Source organism: Schistocerca gregaria, chromosome 2, assembly GCF_023897955.1.
Source record: "Schistocerca gregaria isolate iqSchGreg1 chromosome 2, iqSchGreg1.2, whole genome shotgun sequence".
In the NCBI taxonomy this organism is placed as follows: Eukaryota; Metazoa; Arthropoda; class Insecta; order Orthoptera; family Acrididae; genus Schistocerca; species Schistocerca gregaria.
This window is the reverse complement of record NC_064921.1, coordinates 743,407,634-743,427,304: the sequence shown is the minus strand read 5'-3', so window position 1 is coordinate 743,427,304 and position 19,671 is coordinate 743,407,634.

The window sequence follows — 19,671 nt, the reverse complement described above, 5'->3', positions numbered from 1 at the left end:
CACTCAATAAGATATGCGATTTCCAAAATGCTTGTGCCGAGCCTCCGGGCAATCTGCACTAGATCAGACTCAGAGAGACCGAGCGCCTCACCCATCCTACACACGGCACGATCCATGTATCTGACTAGCAGTCATTCCTCGCCAGAAAGCGCTGCTATCCCCTGGTCAGGTTTACACTGATAGTACGTCGGTGGTCATAATGTTCTCGCTAATCAGTGCACTTTACAGTTACCATTATCTGCATAATATATTTTTATCTGCTTGTAGCATTTTTAACACGAAACAGAGGGTTCTTCACTCTCAGTTTTCATCCTTTAGCAATGAATACACTGCTTTTTTTGTAGTTTGCAACTACTTATCATTTTTTGAGAAAAGCAATGAACAGTGGACAAACTAAGGTACCTTGAATTTATGTATTTAATTTCATACTTTCATTCTGTGTATTTTGAAAGTGGGGGAGTCAAAAGCTTTCAACCTCTGTTCGATTTCCATGTTTACTACAGGAAATAGTAGGAACAGGAAACTGAAAATCGGTTATTTCAGAAAGCAGTTTTTTGAGCGGTTTTAACACTCAGGTTAAATATGTGAATATAGTAAGTGTTCTCGAAAGAATAGATACTGCTGATGACTGTGCAGCTTCTCTAGAATAAATAATAATTAATTGAAACCCTCAGCTGCCGACAGGTGTTGTTGATATACCTCGATGGGGTCAGCCGAAAATGCGTGTCACGACCGGGACTCGAACCCGGGGTCTCCTGCTAACATGTCAGACGCTCTGTCCATCTGAGCCACTGAGGACACAGATGAACAGCGTGACTGCAGGGACTTATCCCTTGCATGCTTTCCGTGAGATCCACATTCAAACTGTCCACAAACTACATACGCAATGTACCTTTACTCAGGTTAAACTGGTATTGATAAGAAAAACCATACAACCAAAAACCGGCTGTTTCTGCGGCAACAGCCGTTCCTACTGAACGCAAACAATTTGTCCCGTTATCGGAAATGATTGTCAAGACGCCTTGCGACCCCTGTAGTCACAGTGGAACATTTCCGGCTCTAGAAACTCCGAGGGTGTCTTGCAGACATAGAACGGAGGTTTCTCTGGAGCGGCCAAACTCCGGACACTGGCCAATTGGGCCATTCCCGGTAGTTTCTTTCAAAACTCCTTGAAGTCACTGCCCGAGGCTGTTTTACGAGAGCTATTTGGAAAGTGAGTAACGATAGGCCACGAAATAGAAACCATAGTGAAAATCAAAACTCTTTTATCTGCAACTGCTGGCTATTCCTTTCCAGCTACCTCTCTAGATAGTTGCTGCTCTGACTTAAACGTTTGTGTTGTACCAACTTCACAATTCGTCAAAGAAGGCAGCCTCCTGTGCTCTCCGACAATTTTCTACGCTACACTGCAGCTCTTTGTCATGCCAAAATGTTGTCTACATTTAAGAAAAGATGGAAGTCAGAGGGAACCAAGTCCGGACTGTGTGGTGGGTGATCAAATACTTGCCATCGAAAACGCTCCTGCAGTGTGCGGCCGAGAATTGCCATAGAGAAGGAAATGCATGACAGTTACGTTATGAGGGGTTTCATGAAATCTGGAGAAATCTCACTGCAGGCACCCATACATGGCAGGAGACACTGTGTTTTAGGCATCTAGACAAGAGCGACATGACGCCATCTACAGGCATACTAGAGACACTGCTAACACATCTGTCCAAAGTTTCATCGGATTTTCGTTGTGGTTTCCATTTCGCGGCCGATCGTTCCTTGCTTTCCGAATAGCCCTCGTAAAAATCCTGAATGAAGGTGCTACCAAGTGTTGCTTTCCTGTGGACAGTAACAGCTGTGGCTCCGAGACCTCGTTGTACCAGGAAATTCATCTGGAAGTAGCAAGAGAGGCAGTTGGGGGTAGCAGGAAAGAGAGTGACCAATGAGAACTCGTTGCTGTGGTTGTTTATGAAACAGCTAATCATATGGGAGCAGACAGTGTGCACAGTACAGGAGCGAAAAGAGTGGAGAATGCAGTGAGTGCTGATCCGAAGTTGGGGCCGGTAGTGGAACTGTGAAGTGGTGACACCGGCTTGCGAGGGGTTGGAAGCAGCCCGCAGAACGAGAGAGCGGTTCAGCAAGGTCCGGTAGAGAATGGAGATGCGTAGCGCTCACTATCAAAGGTAAAGCACCGCAGTAAACTTCCTGTGGTTTCATTAACGGGGAGAGGGGGCAGCAAATAATTCTGATCAATCGAAGACTTGAGGACTGGTTGTTTGTAGGCTTTATTAACTATCAGGAAGTACTGGAAGTGTAGGGGTGTAACAGAGGCTCACTTAAACCTTATTTGTCATAGTGTAAAGAAGACTAGAGGAGACCGTATTTGTCAAAATGTAAAAGGACGGAAACAGATGTTAAAGGATGTGGATAGAAATCCTATTCGCCTTTAATTTATACTGCCGTATTCCTTTAACAATTAGTCTCTTCACCCGTAAGCGTTAATTGTCCTAAGTGCCGTCGTTCCTTTCTCAGTGTCCGTCGTAATCTTTCTGTGATGACAGGCTAGGCTCGGGTGTAGTGTCTGTATTTCTGCATTGGTTTGCCTATGGTTAGTCGATCGTTATGAAGGTATGCTGGAATGTCAGATGGGCCATTGATTTATGTTCGGAATAATTCGCCTTGTCACACGGGGTGAACTTTTTATAGTGAGGCTCGCAACCGTAAATAATTACAGCTATTAGTGCTGGGAGAGTTGGTATTAAAGGTTGTGGAGAGCAACTGAGTTGATTTAAGCAATACATTTAAGGGTGGTTGTCATATGTAACGTCAGAGACAAAATCTGGAAACGAAGGTCACATAAATATTATACCGGCTCTTTGGCGATAGAATGGCTACCTGTTCACACTGTGCCACCCCAGGGAATGTGAACGAAATAAGGTGTGATTTTCCTAACTAAATCACTCTGCCTTTGCGTCTAAATAAATAGCTTCTACCTATTTTCCATGTTTGTTTCGCTTCGTCTCATCTATAACGTGGTTTGGCTGTGCCATCTGCCTCTCTGTCAAGGATAAATATATTACCTGAAATTTCCCTTTCTTGCTACTTCTACTTACATATTTGCTTAATGGGTTTCTCACACTTATACATTGCTGGAACAGTTTACGTTTGGTTGGTAGCATTCAGTAAGCCGTTACTCGAGCACCTACACGTGTCACCAGTCAGTATGTACGAATTTCCTTCTACTTTTCAAGTTGTGATCTTAACTTTCACAGTGAGCTACTCTCACATAGCTTGTTTTTGCGCTATATGGTACACGTTTCAGTTTTTCTGAGTTTGTGTCGACCGTATATGTAGTGTGGTGAAACAGATAGGAAAGGGGCTAGGTGAGTCGAAAAAAGTGGAGGGAACAACGTTGAGGGAGGAATTCGATGGGGGTTTAATTGTAGAATTACCTACATCGGCTCTGATACCAATCTCACCCTTATGCACAAGCGCGGCTGCGTGTATGTGTATGTGTGTGTGTGTGTGTGTGTGTGTGTGTGTGTGTGTGTGTGTGTGTGTGTGTGCGTGCGTGTGAGTGTGTTGTGTTTTTTCGGACTACTGGACGCCAAGTAACCGAAAAGCACTATACACATCCCATACAGCTTTGTGTCATCATATAGTAAGGGTTATCGGATTAGTCTCCTGGAGGTGCCTACCATGAGGGACTGATGATGATGTTTTGCTTGTGGGGCGCTCAACTGCGTGCTCATCAGCGCCAGTACCAAGTCCCAATATTTACACAGTCCACTTCTTTATACAATCCAGTCTAGCCACTGTCACGAACGACGATGATGATGATGATAAAACGACGAGTACAGCACAAACACCCAGTACCCGGGCAGAGAAAATCCCCAACCCGTCCGAGAATCGAACCCGGGACCCTGTGATCCAGAGGCAGCATACTATGAGGGAGGTAACTACGAGGAAAAGACTGACCAACCAACGAAAGAGTGACATTCTACGAGTCGGATCATGGAACGTCAGAAGTCTGAAAATGGTAGGGAAGCTAGAAATTCCGAACAGGGATATGCAGAGGCGCAACCTACATTAATGAGTGTCAATGAATTCTAAATGTGAAGAAGATAAATATCTTTGAGTTCTTCAGAAAGGCCTGAAGACAAAAGAAGGCACCAGCTAGATTACATCATGGTGAGACGAATGGAGTTTAAGGCTTTCCCGGTCGCAGATACAGACTCACATTACAATTACGTAATGATGAACAGAATGTGTCGGAGGAAGTTGGAAGCTGAAGTGCTGAGAAATGATGATGTGTACTTCAAGTTTCTTGAGGCTGTAGATACTGCTATTAAGAAAACCATAGTTGGCATTTCGGTTGAAGGGTAGAGAGAACAGTCACAGACACTGGACATAAAAATAGAGCTACAAGGATGGTAACTCCGAAAATATTTAGGGTAACAGGGGAAAAACTTCTACTGATCGACGAACGAAGTAAATACAAAAACGGTCAGGAAAAGACAAAGTAACAGCAGTATATTACAGTTATTAATTCACTTAGGAAATGGCTACATCTACATCTACATACATACTCCGCAAGCCACCTGACGGTGTGTGGCGGAGGGTACGTTGAGAACCTCTATCGGTTCTCCCTTCTATTCTGTTGTGGTTGGCAGGAGAGCCTACACCTTGGTACTAAAGGAGGCCGAAATGCACGCGTTTTAGCTCACGCAGGCTGGCTTGAGGTCTGGAACATGGCAAGGGAATTAGAATTGAGAAAAACGGAGGTAGCTGGTGGAATACTTAACTTTAATCCATTAATGACGAACGTCGCTCTTGATGGTACACGATTTACAATATCAATAGAAACTGATCATGGTGCCTTGCTAGGTCGTAGCAAATAACGTAGCTGAAGGCTATGCTAACTATCGTCTCGGCAAATGAGAACGTATTTTGTCAGTCAACCATCGCTGGCAAAGTCGGCTGTACAACTGGGGCGAGTGCTAGGAAGTCTCTCTAGACCTGCCGTGTGGCGGCGCTCGGTCTGCAATCACTGATAGTGGCGACACGCGGGTCCGACGTATACTAACGGACTGCGGCCGATTTAAAGGCTACCACCTAGCAAGTGTGGTGTCTGGCGGTGACACCACATATTCCATTCTCGTATTATTCGTGCAAAGAAGGATTGTCGGTATGCCTCTGGCTCTAATCTCTCTGATTTTGTCCTCATGGTCTCTTCGCGAGATATATGTAGAAGGGAGCAATATACTGCTTGACTCCTCGGTGAAGGTATGTTCTCGAAACTTCACGAAAAGCCAGTACCAAGCTACTGAGCGTCTCTTCTGCTGAGTCTTCCACTGGAGTTTTTCTATCATCTCCATAACTCTTTCGCGATTTCTGAATGATCCTGTAACGAAGCGCGCTGCTCTCCGTTGGATCATCTCTATCTCTTCTATCAACCCTATCTGGTACTGGTCCCACACTGGTGAGCAATATTCAAGCAGTGGGCGAACAAGCGTACTGTAACCTACTTCCTTTGTTTTCGGATTGCATTTCCTTAGGATTCTTCCAATGAATCTCAGTTTCGCATCTGCCGACATTGTGATTAAATTGCCATTCCCTGCTCCATGCGTCAATTCGCTGCAGATCCTCCTGCATTTCAGTACAATTTTCTATTGTTACAACATCCCGATATACCACAGCATCATCCGCAAAAAGCCTCAGTGAACTTTCGATGTCATCCACAAGGTCAGTTATGTATATTGTGAATAGTAACGGTCCTACGACACTCCCCTGCGGCACACCTGAAATCACTCTTACTTCGGAAGACTTCTCTCCATTGAGAATGACACGCTGCGTTCTGTTATCTAGGAACTCTTCAATCCAATCACACAATTGGTCTGATAGTCCATATGTTCTTACTTTGTTCATTAAACGACTGTGGGGAACTGTATCGAACGCCTTGCGGAAGTCAAGAACCACGGCATCTACCTGTGAACCCATGTCTATGGCCCTCTGAGTCTCGTGGACGAATAGCGCTAGCTGGGTTTCACACGATCGTCTTTTTCGAAACCCATGCTGATTCCTACAGAGTAGATTTCTAGTCTCCAGAAAAGTCATTATACTCGAACATAATACGTGTTCCAAAATTCTACAACAGATCGACATTAGATATACGTCTATAGTTCTGCACATCTATTCGACGTCCCTTCCTGAAAACAGGGATGACCTGTGCCGTTTTCCAATCCTTTGGAACGCTACGCTCTTCTAGAGACCTACGGTACACCGCTGCAAGAATGGGGGCAAGTTCCTTCGCGTACTCTGTGTAAAATCGAAATAGTATCCCATCAGATCCAGCAGCCTTTCATCTTTTGAGCGATTTCAATTGTTTCTCTATCCCTCTGTCGTCTATTTCGATATCTACCATTTTGTCATCCATGCGACAATCTACAGAAGGAACTACAGGCAGTCTTCCTGTGTGAAACAGCTTTGGAAAAAGACATTTAGTATTTCGGCCTTTAGTCTGTCATCCTCTGTTTCAGTATCATTTTGGTCACAGAGAGTCTGGACATTTTGTTTTGATCCACCTGCCGCTTTCACATAAGACCAAAATTTCTTAGGATTTTCTGCCAAGTCAGTACATAGAACTTTACTTTCGAATTCATTGAACGCCTCTCGCATAACCCTCCTCACAACACATTTCGCTTCGCGTAATTTTTGTTTGTCTGCAAGGCTTTGGCTATGTTTATGTTTGCTGTGAAGTTCCCTTTGCTTCCGCAGCAGTTTTCTAACTCGGTTGTTGTACCAGCGTTGCTCTGTTCCATCTCTTACGATCTTGCTTGGCACATACTCATGGCTGCAGGAAAAACGCTAACAGATGGAAAGGAAATCGTTGTCAAAATGATAGAGTCAGTGTACGTAAAAGTATAAACAACCTTCGGTAAAATAATAAACAAAAGCGTCAACATTAAGAGTGAAAAACTGATTCCGCTGCTAAACGCAGGTTGGAAGAATACGCTGAAGGAGGAACTGCACGCTGAAGTGTTAGAAGATATCGATTTAGAAGACATATGTTAGATATCTGGGAGACTTGTGATCAAGGAAAGCAGAATGCATAGAAAACATTTCTTATGAATTCCTTTAATCATCGAGGAAAGTGATAATCAAACGATTACTCAGGTTACTGTCTAGACTATACAGGGCGAATCACCCAAAACTTGCACCATAAATACTGCAGAAATGGGAAGTGCTGTTGACGTAAGGTGCTCAAAGAATGGATTGGTAGTCATAAGATCGTATTGCTGGGCAACAAACAGATTTTTATAGTACTTGTAAAGTATTTTTTTGTGCCAACATACTCATTTTTAAAAGTAACAGTGCCTATTGTCATTAACAAACTAAAAGGAGGGTGCATTGGAATATCAGTGGCGTTTGTTGCATGATTCTAATGCTAATCGTTTACGAGATTCTATATTTTGGGAAACTTCGCGCACTGACGCTAGTTCAAGGAGTCTAGTGCGACTCGTTTACAAGATACCGTATTTTGAAATGTTTCCACTCCGATACTTGATTGTGGCATTCAACCAGCATAGTTGCTAGGTACGGTGTTGTTATATTTGCTTACAGTGCGCTTATTTGTCCCTTGAGTGCATTGCGACTTGCTGGCCAGTTGTGTGTGACAGTCCTAGCAGTATGTCGTGAGTGGACGATGGGATTTACCAATGCAGAAAAAGCCGACATGCTCATGGTGTATGGAGAGTGGGAAAAATGCAGTTCGTTCTTATCCAGTGTATGTGGAAAGACATCCCAATAGGCGTCAACCACCCCGCAATTATTTATTCACATCTTCAACCAGTTATGTGAAAACTGGTAGCGTAACACCTAGAGAACGTAACAGGAGGAAACAAGTGAAGACAGCACAAGAGAAAATTAATGTTTTTGCTGCTGCTGCAGTTTATACGCATATTAGTTCCCGCACAATCGCACGAGGAAGTGAGTCAGACAAGCGCCCTACGCATTCTCCACCAACATTGATTCCATCTCTGTCACATCTCTCTCCGTCAAGAGTTGCATGGAAACGATTATGAGACTCGTGTTCACCTGTGTACAGGAAAATTAAGACAGGCCAGGTACACCACACAGAGATGCGCGGTTGGTCAGCTGACAATGTTTGTTGTCTTTGTCAGGTGCAACGTCAGTGTTCGTGGAGAGTGAAAGTGTCGTGTAGGATAGTGAACTATCATCTCATAAGCCCGTTTTACATAGATACGCAGAAGTATTGCATTATCCTAACAGACCATCTTCCACTGATGCTAGAAGACGTTCCTCTGCAAACTAGGAGGAACCTATGGTACCAACATGATGACTGTCCAGCCCATAATGCACAAACAGGATGTCTTTACGAATTGTTTCCAAATTGTTGGACTGGACGCAGAGGACCTGTACCTTCACCGACCCTTTCCCCAGAATCGACGACTGTAGACTTTCTTCTGTGGGGTAAGCTGAAAGACGCTGTCTACAAGGACATATCAACTACACCTAATGATACACAACGACCTATTATTGCAGAATGCTCGAACATTTCTCCTGAAGTGCTAGCGCATGTGAAGCAGTTGTTCCTTAGCACATTGGAAGCGTATATTCCCGTTGCCGGTGGTCAGTATGAACCCAACCTGCAACTGTCAATTGTCTCGCTACCGATCAAAATCCACATAGCTACTGTATGCACTTGTGTTCTTTAGTTTGTGCTACCATAGGTATTGTACAAGTGTCAGTGTGGGAACTTTAAAAAATACGGTACCTCGTAAACGACTAGCGTTAGAACCATGCAACAAAAACCACTGACATTCTAATTTGCCCTAGTTTTGGTCACATAATGTCTTCAGGCATTGTCCAATTTTAAAAAAAAGTGTGTTTGCACAAAAGATACACTTTCTAAGTATTATTACGCTCTGTTGATTGGTTAACAATACGAGCCCCTGACTACCAATCAACTCTGTGAAAACCTAGCATCTTCCACTTCCACAACATTTGCGGTGCATATACATTATCAGAAAGGGGATATAACATAGGATTTTCGAAATTGAAATTTCGTAGGAATGAGAGAACTATTACACAATCAGCTTTGAAGTTAGTACACCAAGTTGCTAACAAGAGTAATGTCTGGAGGAATTGAAAAGAAACGTGAAGTTATGTTAGACGACAATCAGTTTGGCTATAGGAAAGCTAAAGGTACATTATGCTTGATAATGAAGAAAATATTTATGTAAAGATACTTTCAAAAAATTATCTACTGAGGAAAAGAGATTGACGAAGTAAAATGATGGCGAAAGATACCTGAAATTCTCAAATAAAGTAGGTATAAACTGTACGAAAAGACGGATAAGATATTTTCAAGACCAAAGAGTGAATAATAAGAATGGAAGGACGGAGTGCACGGGTTAGAAAGGGTATAAGACAGGAGTGTAGTCTTCCGCGTGTACTGTTTAACCTACACTATCTATTAGAAAGTATCTGGTCACATATTAGTAGATATTACTGTGGGGTGTATTAACACTTCGCCTCTATGACGGCTTGTACTGCGATGGGGGCTCTTTCAACGAGCTGTCTGAACGTATGTGGAGGAATGGTAGCTCATTGTGGCCCAACAGCAGAAAGAGGAGATTCTAGTAATGTTGGACGCTGGGGTATGGAGCGAGATCGATGTTTTAACTCATCCCAAAGGTGTCCCATTGGGATGTGCTTGGAACTCTGGACAAGTGTGTCCAGTTTAGAAACTTTACTGTCTGCAAACCATTGCCTCAGAGGTGCTTCTTTATCACAGGCTGCACTGTCGTGCAGATACAGTCATCGCCTCCGAACTGTTCATCTACCGTACGCAGTACACAATTCTGTAAAATTTGTTCACATTCTTCCGCATTCCACCTCCCCATCAGCACAATAACGGGACCACATGCAAACCACGAGAAACATCCCCATACCGTAACTCTGCCTCCTCCATACTTCTTTGTTGGCACGACGCTAGGTGACTACTAAGATTCTCCAGGCATTCACCAAGGGCCCTCTTTCAAATTTCCACGGGGTACAGCGTGATTCATCATTCCAAATAATTTGCTCCCCGTCATCCACTGTCCTGTGGAGTCGCTTTATACACCACCTCAAGCGTCGCTTATGAGGAGCTATTCACTCATTGTACGCCATTCTTTTTAACTCCCTACGGAGAGCCTTTGTATTAGCTGAAGTGCTGGTAGTACTTTGGAACTCATGAATGATTTCTGTCACTGATTTCATTCGGTTTTACAACCTTGCTCTGAAATACTCAACCGTCACTATTCGTCAATAGACGAGGTCTGTCTGGTCTGGGATGAGCTGTGATTGTTCCTCGGAGACTCCACTTCACCAGCACTAGACTTCGACAGCTCTGGAATGGTTGAAATGCCTTTGACAGACGTGTTACTCCGCATTCGAAAACGCTGGGCCCACCTGACGGATCCCTTCTGCTGTTACCGCATGTCAACTGACAACACGGTAGCCCCGCCTCCTTTTGTACTCACGGTCCGCCACTCGTAAGAGCCAGTGGTCAATTGCAGATTACTTAGAATTCTTTTGATCAGATAGTGTACATGACGAAGGAGCGGAGACAGAGAGGGCGCTTCTCAGTTTATGAAAGTACAGTGAAGCGCCAAAGACACTGGTTTAGGCATGCGTATTCAAATACAGAGATACTTAAATAAGTATAAAATGGCGCTGTGGTTGGCTACACCTATAGGACGCAACAAGTGTCTGGCGCTGTTGTTAGATCGGTTACTGCTGCTACAATGGTAGCTTATCAAGATTTAAATGAAACTCAATGTAGTGTTATAGTCAGCTCAATAGCGATGGGACACAACATTGCCGAGGTAGCGATGAAGCGGGGATTTTCCCGTACAACTATTTCACGAGTGTACTGTGAATATCAGGAATCAGGTAAAACATTAAATCTCTGACATCACTGCGACTGGGATAAGATCCTGCGAGAACGGGACCTACGACGATTGAAGAGAATCGTTCAAAAGGGTTCTAATGGCTCTGAGCACTATGGGACATCTGAGGTCCACAGTCCCCTAGAACGTACAATTACTTAAACCTAACTAACCTAAGGACATCACAAATATCCATGAGGTAGGCAGGATTCGAACCTGCGAACGTAGTGGTCGGGTGGTTCCAGATTGAAGCGCCTAGAGCCGCTCGGCCACGCCGGCCTGCAGAGAATCGTTCAACGTCACAGAAGTGCAACCCTTCCGCAGATTGCTGCCGATTTCAATGCTGGGCCATCAACAAGTGGCACCGTGCGAACCATTCAATGAAACGTCATCGATATGGGCTTTCGGAATCGAAGGCCCACTCGCATACACTTGTTGACTGCACGACACAGAGCTTCGCCCTCTCCTGGGCCGGTCAACACTGACATTGGACTGTTGATGACTGGAAACACGTTGCCTGGTCGGACGAGTCTCGTTTCAAATTATATCGAGCGGTTGGGCGTATAAGGGTATGGAGACAACCTCATGAATCCATGTACTGTGCATGTCAGTAGATGAATGTTCAAACTGTTGGAGACTCTGTCATGGTGCGAGGCGTGTGCGATTGAATTGATATTGGACCTTGGATACATCTAGATACAACTCTGACAGGTGAAACGTACGTAACCATCCCGACTGGTCATCTGCATCCATTCATATCCACTGCGCATTCCGACGCACTTGGGCAATTCCAGCAGGACAATGCGACTACCCACAAGTCCAGAATTGCTACAGAGTAGCTCCAGGAACACTCTTCGGAGTTTAAACACTTCCGCTAGCCACCGAACTCCCCAGACATGAACATTATTGGCGCATCTGGGATGCCTTGCAACGTGCTCCACCCCCCTCATCCTCTTACGAATTTATGGACAGCCCAGCAGGATCCGTGGTGACAGTTCCCTCCAACACTACTTGAGACATTAGTGGAGTCCATACCACGTCGTAGTGCGGCACATCTGACACGATATTAGGCAGGTGTACCAGTTTCGAAGAACAAGCATGATAGTAATGCCTGGAAGCCTTCCCGAAGCAGCCGATGAAGGTGGAGAGCGGGCTTCCTCCTGGGACCACCGGCGGGTGGGCGCCGTCTTGCTCGGCGCCGCCTCTCGCGTCGCCTCGTGCACTTCCGACGCCGCCACTGTGCTGACTGGCCGATTTCTGGGCGTGCTGCGCTGCGCGGCGCGGGGCGGCTACTTTTTAATTAACTCCCGGGTTATTGGATAGCGCGGGCGGCCACTTCAGGAGGTAATGGTTCCTAATTTGTAGAGCTTATCTGGGCGAGCATCGCCGCGCGGCCTCGCTGCTCTCTTAATCAAAGTGTGCGCGCTCGCCAGAGTGGAGCAAGCCAGCCGCCGGACGGACGGGGATTAATCGCTGGCCGGCTGCCGGACCCACAACCGCCCGCACCGCAAAAAACAAATAGCCCGGCGCCGGGCCTAATTGCTCGCCGCGGATAGCTTTACATTAAGTTTGTTTATCGCGGCGATCGCGATTGCCGGCGCCTCTGCTAACGGCTTTTTAATGTCCGGCTGATTACGCGCGCCGCTCCAGATTATACTGGGAACCGGCGCGGGGATTGAAACGTCGCGGCCCCCCTTCTCGCCGCCGGCCGAACGCCGACCTTCCGCGGTCGCCGCCACTGTGCGTCGCACGGCGCACAGAGGTTGGTCAAAAGAATACGAATATCCATGCAGTCCTGTATACGATGACATTTCGTTTGAGGTCTTTTATTTATAATTATGAAAAATACGCCTCGATTGCACAAACTACCTGGTGTTTACCCAGGTTTCAGAGTGGGTAACCACGCCTTCTTCAGAACAAATATAAAACAGCTTCCCTATATATGCATAGTCAAAGGCTAAAACCAACACCTGCAGCGGCAAGACCCCATGTGATTTTTTTTTTTTTTTTTTTTTTTTTACAAATACACGGTATGTACATATATAGGTGTTGGTTTTAGCCATTGACTATGCCTGTTTGGGGAAGCTGTTTTATATTTGTTCTGAAGAAGGCGTGGTTACCCACGCTGAAACCTAGGTAAACACCAGGTAGTTTGTGCAATCGAGGCGGATTTTTCATAATTATTTCGACACATGCGATTGCTATTCTGAAATTTCTTTTATTTATCCTGATCTCTATTTTACTGTTCAGTGGTGATATTCAGTTCTGAGACACATTTGATGCTCACCGATCGAGGCTGCGCAGTGGTTAGCTTAGCATACAGGACTCACGTTCCGGAGTACGACGGTTCAAACCCTGCCACCGACCATCCTGAATGAGGTTTTCCGTATTTCCGTTAACAGCCCCAGGCAAATGCCTTTGAAAGGCGACTGTCAATTTCGTTTCCTATCCGTGTAAGAATTCCGGTTCGTGCTCCTCCTCTAATGACGTTCTTACCGACGGGTCGTTAAAACCATGCTTCCTTTGTTTTTGTGTGATGCAGATCTCCAGGCTATTCAGTTTCTACGTCTTTGTGTAACTACAGCACCCTGCACTGGAGCGACAAAAGTTGTGGGATACCTCGCAATACCTTGTCGGACCTCCTTCCGCCCTCCTTAGTGCAGCAGCTCGAAGCGGCGTGGACTCGACAAGACGTAGGAAGTCTCTTATAGAAATACAAGTATTGGACCGTGCTGCCTCTACAATCGTCCATAATTTAGAACGTCTGCAGGATTTTTGTGCACGAACTGACATTTCCAGCCGGCCGGATTGGCCGAGAGGTTCTAGGCGCTTCAGTCTGGAACCGCACGACCGCTACGGTCGCAGGCTCGAATCCTGCTTCTGGCATGGATGTGTGTGATGCCCTTAGGTTAGTTAGGTTTGAATAGTGTGGTTCAAATGGCTCTGAGCACTATGGGACTTAACTTCTGATGTCATCAGTCCCCTAGAACTTAGAACTACTTAAACCTAACTAACCGTAGAACATCACGCACATCCATGCCCGAGGCAGGATTCGAACCTGCGACCGTAGTGCTCAAGCGGTTCCAGACTGTAGCGCCTAGAAACGCTCGGCCACTGCGGCTGGCGTTTAAGTGGTTCTAAGTTCTAGGTGACTGATGACCTCAGCTGTTAAGTTCCACAGTGCTCAGAGTCATTTGTACCATTTTTTTTTTTTTTTGACATTTCGACTATGTCTTATAAATATTCCGGCGATCTGGGTGGCCAAATCACGCGTTAGAACTGTCCAGAATGCTCTTCAGACTAATCGCGAACAACTGTAGCCCGGTTACAGTGTGCATTGTCATTCATAAACAGTCCGTCGTTGTTTCGGAATATGAAGTCCTTGAGTGGCTGCAAATGGTCTCCAGATAGCCGAACATAACTCAGTTGGACCAGAAGTCGCACACCACTCCACGCAAACACCGCCCATACCATTCTGGACCCACGAACAGATATCACAATGCCTTGCTGACAATTTGTGTCCATGGCTTCGCCGCGCCTGCGCCACATTCGAGTTCTACCATCATCTCTTACCAATTGAAATCGGAACTCATCCGACCAGGTCACGGATTCCCAGTCGTCTAGCGTCCAACCGATACGGTCACGAACCCAGGAGAGGGGCGCTGCCGGCGATGTTGTGCTATTGACAAAGCCACTCGCGAAGGTCATCTCCTACCATAGCCCATTAACGCCAAATTTAGCCGCACTCTCCTAACGGATACGTTCGTCTTACATCTCACAGTGATTTCTGCCATAATTTCACTCACTGTTACTTGTCTGTTAGCACACGTAAACGCCGATGTTCTCGATCGTTAAGGCGTCGGCCGCTGCATTGTCCATGGCAGAAGGTAATGCTTGAAATTCGGTATTCTCAGCAGACACTTGACTCTGTGAGTCTCGAAATATTGAATTCGCTAACGATTTCCGAAATGGAATTTCCCATGCGTCTAGCTCCAGCTAGCATTCCGCGTTGAACGTCTGTTAATTCACTTCTGTCTCATGACCGCTGGTGATTCATGACACGTGTAATGTTGTTCCATTAATTTGAGGTGCAAGCGGTGCTGATATTCAAGACCATAAAAGTGGGTTAAAAGCTGTGAACTATCTGAGTAAGTTAACCTTGCAGTACTGCGCAACTGTTTCACCAGGTATCCAGTCTAGCTTACCAAATTCCCAACCAGACTAACATTAATTATAATCTTTTACTACTCATCCTACGATAACCGGTGAAATATATATATATATATATATATATATATATATATATATATATATATATATATATATATATATATTATCAATTTAAATAAAAAGAAAAGAAATCAGTTTATATTTGGACATTTATTGTAACATTGATCATTGTTCCGTTAAAATTTCAGCATATCAAACTTGATTCATAACTAAACTGGTGCCTTATTTATTATTGTGTAAATGTGAGTTTGTAATCTTACGGAACACATCAAATAGGGAGCCAAGATTGGGAGACTAAATACAACACTGCATTTATAAAATAACACACGAAGAACGTTGAAACATATGCAAGAGGAAATTAACCACAACCAACCGAGTCAATTTTCACCCAAAGAAGTTACGTTCGTAGCGCAATCCTGTCCGTCATGAAATTACCACACACTGGTATACTAAATTCATACTAACTCTCTGTGAAATCTTCCCGAAAAGAATAGCTGAGGGCTACTTTGATGCTTACACCACATGCTTCACGTGGTCAGCTTGGTTTACCCAAAGAGTGTAGCTCCACAATAATTTTGATACTTAAACTAAATTACATCGAAACGCAATTCACAAAAGAAAAACCTCGAACTGGTTACTATCGTCTCACTATTAACCTGATGGGTCAAACAATTGTATAAGCACGAGGTACTGCTCTCACAAACTACACCCCACGTGAGTTAAACATAAAGAAAAGTTGCTATATTGAAAAATATTGTCAGGACGAGACGTTGCAATCTCACGCACATTCGCATTTAAGACTGATGATCTTAGAGTTACTGATCAACACGTGGTTCCACTTTACTCACAAAGTAGTGACAAAGCAACTACCGGAAGATATTCTGAGCTTCACACTCGAATTACACTGCGTTGCAATTTAAGATAACATTAGATATTTTAGAGCTAAACCTGAAATAAAGGTGATTAAATTTTCAGTTAGACTGATCTTAAGAAATCCATTGTCCTACGGACTTAGCAGACACGCGCTTAGCCAGAGATCTTACCACTTCAGACGCTCGCCACGGACAGACTGACCAGCGCTCCTACCGAGCGTGCTTCCCAAATACAAACGGAAGTGACCAGAGAGGCAGCTTCCTATACCAACATGACAAGGGACGGACAGGACCATACTAAGAATAGAAACCTCTCTGCTTTTAGAAAGCGTAGCTACCTGTTCCGACGTTGGTCCTACTGTTCTCTAGCAGACAGGCTTGTCTGCTACCATCAAGCATGCAACTAGAAATACATTTGCTCATTCATCCTCACGTACACAGTATATAAAAGAAAGCGGATGTAGGTTCCGTATGAGACTGTGTGACATGAATTACATATAAACTGTGTTTTAAAGTGTAGTAGTGTGACAGAGCGTTCTTGTTTATGTGTAAAAGTAACACGTTTCACTGCTCAGTCTCCTCTCAAATAGTCAGAAACACCACAGTAAATTTAGAATAGGAATTTATGCCGTAAATGACAACAGATTTAAGAAATTAACATGAAAGGAATCCAACAGAAACCTTTCACGCGGGCAGTGGTCATTAGACGCAAGCAAACAACAGCCGCTATCTTAATTTCAGGGCTTTCGAAGTTGTTTGTGTAACCGGTGTTTCTAATATTTACTCCTCCCTATTACGAAAATACACAGTTTCTTTGATACGCCGCATTAAGGAGTCGTTATCAAAAAATGGTGAAAAATGGATCAGAGCGCTATGGTATTTAACATCTGAGGTCATCAGTCCCCTAGACTTAGAACTACTTAAACCTAACTAACCTAAGGACATCACACACATCCATGCCCGAGGCAACATTCGAGCCTGCGACCGTAGAAGTCACACGGTTCCAGACTGAAGCACCTAGAATCACTCGGCCACCAAGGCCGGCTGCGTAGTTTTAAGTATGTATGTATGTGTATATGTGAGGAAGCAAGTATTGTTGAGTGATTAATGAAAGATGGTGTGAACTTACAGATTCTCCAAATGCTGATAATTAGTGCAATGCTGAAAATAGTTTCAGATTCTGGTCATAGAACGTTCACTGCTGTTAAACAAAACACTACCCCAGTGGATTTCCGAAAGGAGTTAAGAAGGTTTCTGGTGGCAGTATAATTCCAGATTAATAACATCCCTTAATAAAGGAAATCGAGTATATTACATTGTATTTTAGTGCATTTGCACGAAGCACACCTCCAGTACCTGTAATCTATTATCTTTAATAATAAATGTCTCGCACAACTTCACATTTTGATCTACCACTTCGTATTACGTATATTTGCGTGTACTGATATAGAACTTATGCTTATATGAAAATCAAGCAATGAATAGAACGCTATTATTTGTTTTACGTGACAATTTGACGGAAAATTTCGGGTCACTGACTACATATGCGAGGTTACTCTTTATTTATAGATGAACAGGTACATATCAAACATACAAATCTGATGTTTGATAAAACAACAAGAATAACGTTTATGTTTATTTGTCCTTAGCTCATATTATATAAGATCAAACATGACAGGTTGCAACAAGCAAGAAAAACAGAGTTTTACATTACAGGACTGACTTGTTTTGGATACAAATTATTAAGGTGATTTTCCCACGTCTATTACCACACCCAAATACTTGTAGCTACACGTCTCTTGCATGTCTGTGTTGCCATATTTAAGGCTGATATTTTCAGTGTGGATATTTCTGCTGGCTTAGAACTGCATGTACATTGTTTGTGTAACAATTATGAACAAATTGTTACTACTGAAAAAAACTGGTTGGCATTTTCTGTGTTCACAGTAAGTCTTTTCTTCGGTTCATTTTAAATGCTACCACCAGCTACAAGAGATGTATCGCCATCATATATGATGACATTTGCAGTCTTTAGTGTTAAAGGAATCACTTTACTCGCTTTCAGGGGTTAAGGGATTCTCCCATATAATTGTTTATTAGAGATATCAGTGACGCTGCTAAAAACTGTGAACAGTAATTAGATACTCTTGTAAATATATCACGCAACCATAATGTTCTTTTTCATTTTGCTGACTGTTTTTGCTCTATCCATATTATTTGTTGTAAAAAGGAATAGACATTCTGTTACATTTACGTAACTTATTATTCTTTTCGTTTTATGGGATTTTATTGTGTGAGTTTGTCTACCATAGTTATGATAATGTTCACAGAAAATGAAAGTCACTTCATACCAGCCCAAAAATTCCTTTCCTTCTTTTTTAAGTATTATGTTTTGATTGTTTCTGCTATTTACTTCTTTCCTGTCTATGCTAATCAAAGTCCAGACACCCTTTGCCATAATATGTGAATTTTCAGTTGCTTTCTTGAAGTACATGGTCTTTATTTCCTTTACCAAACTGCTGTAATTCCTCTCTGTCTATTCCTGTAGCCCTCATAACTGGTTTCGTTTTTAATTTGTTTTGGTGCCTTTCATATGAAAGTTTCAGTTCCCTCTTGGTCATTTAATGAATGGCATGACCCATTTCTTTCTCATTATATTTTCGTTTTTCTCACAGTATAAAATATTTATGCAGTAGCTTAGAGTTTAATAGAAAGTTTCCCAACATTTATCTGTTGAGTTCGCTATAACTCTAGTACTCTTTTTGTGAGCTAAACATAACATGCAACACCTTTAGTTTCTTTAATCTGTTTTACACCCATAAATGTAACTTCATTGTGTTTTGAGTTGTCCATTACTCATACACAATGCTCTGAAACTAATATTTAATAGCTGAATTTTTTTTTACTTCTAAATTTAAGTTGTGAGTTCTGATTAGAACACATACGTCTCTAGAATGAGAACTGCCTTCTAGAGTTTTTATATTATTACATAGTACTACTTTGTAAGTGAATTCACTTGTATAGTATTATAGTAGCACATGCAGTTACTTGAGAAAACATCTTACCTGACAACTTCTAGATCTATACATAGTATTAAGCTCTTCTTCCTTTCTCTGTATAGCTGATGCTCCAAAGAGAATTTCTCTATCGTTTCTGCCTCTCCATGAAGTGGTGTTCTTTAACTCCTAGTGTAAATAGAAATTAGCGCCTCCTTTCTTCTGCCCCACGTCTTTTGCATCCAAAAATGTTGTAACACTTGATTTAATTTTCTTCTAGTCCATGTTCACACATTATAGTCTCTAGAATCCCAGAATCAATTAGTTTTTTATTGTTTTCAATTTTCTAGCAGCATGCCGCACATTTTGGTGTAAAATTCTTACATTTGGAACCAATCAGATTGAGAAATACGTGTCACCGAAAAAAATGAACAAAAGATGGACGTGACCAGCATAACAAATGCAAATTCCACTTGCACCCTGAAGAAAATGCTCTAAAAGTGCAAAAACAGGAAAGAGGTGCACTCATCAGTGAAGTGTGACAAAAAACTGGTAAAAACACTTTTTATTGTGAGTAAAGTTACTGCAAATCGGACACATCACTCTGTAACAGCTTTTAAGTGATAG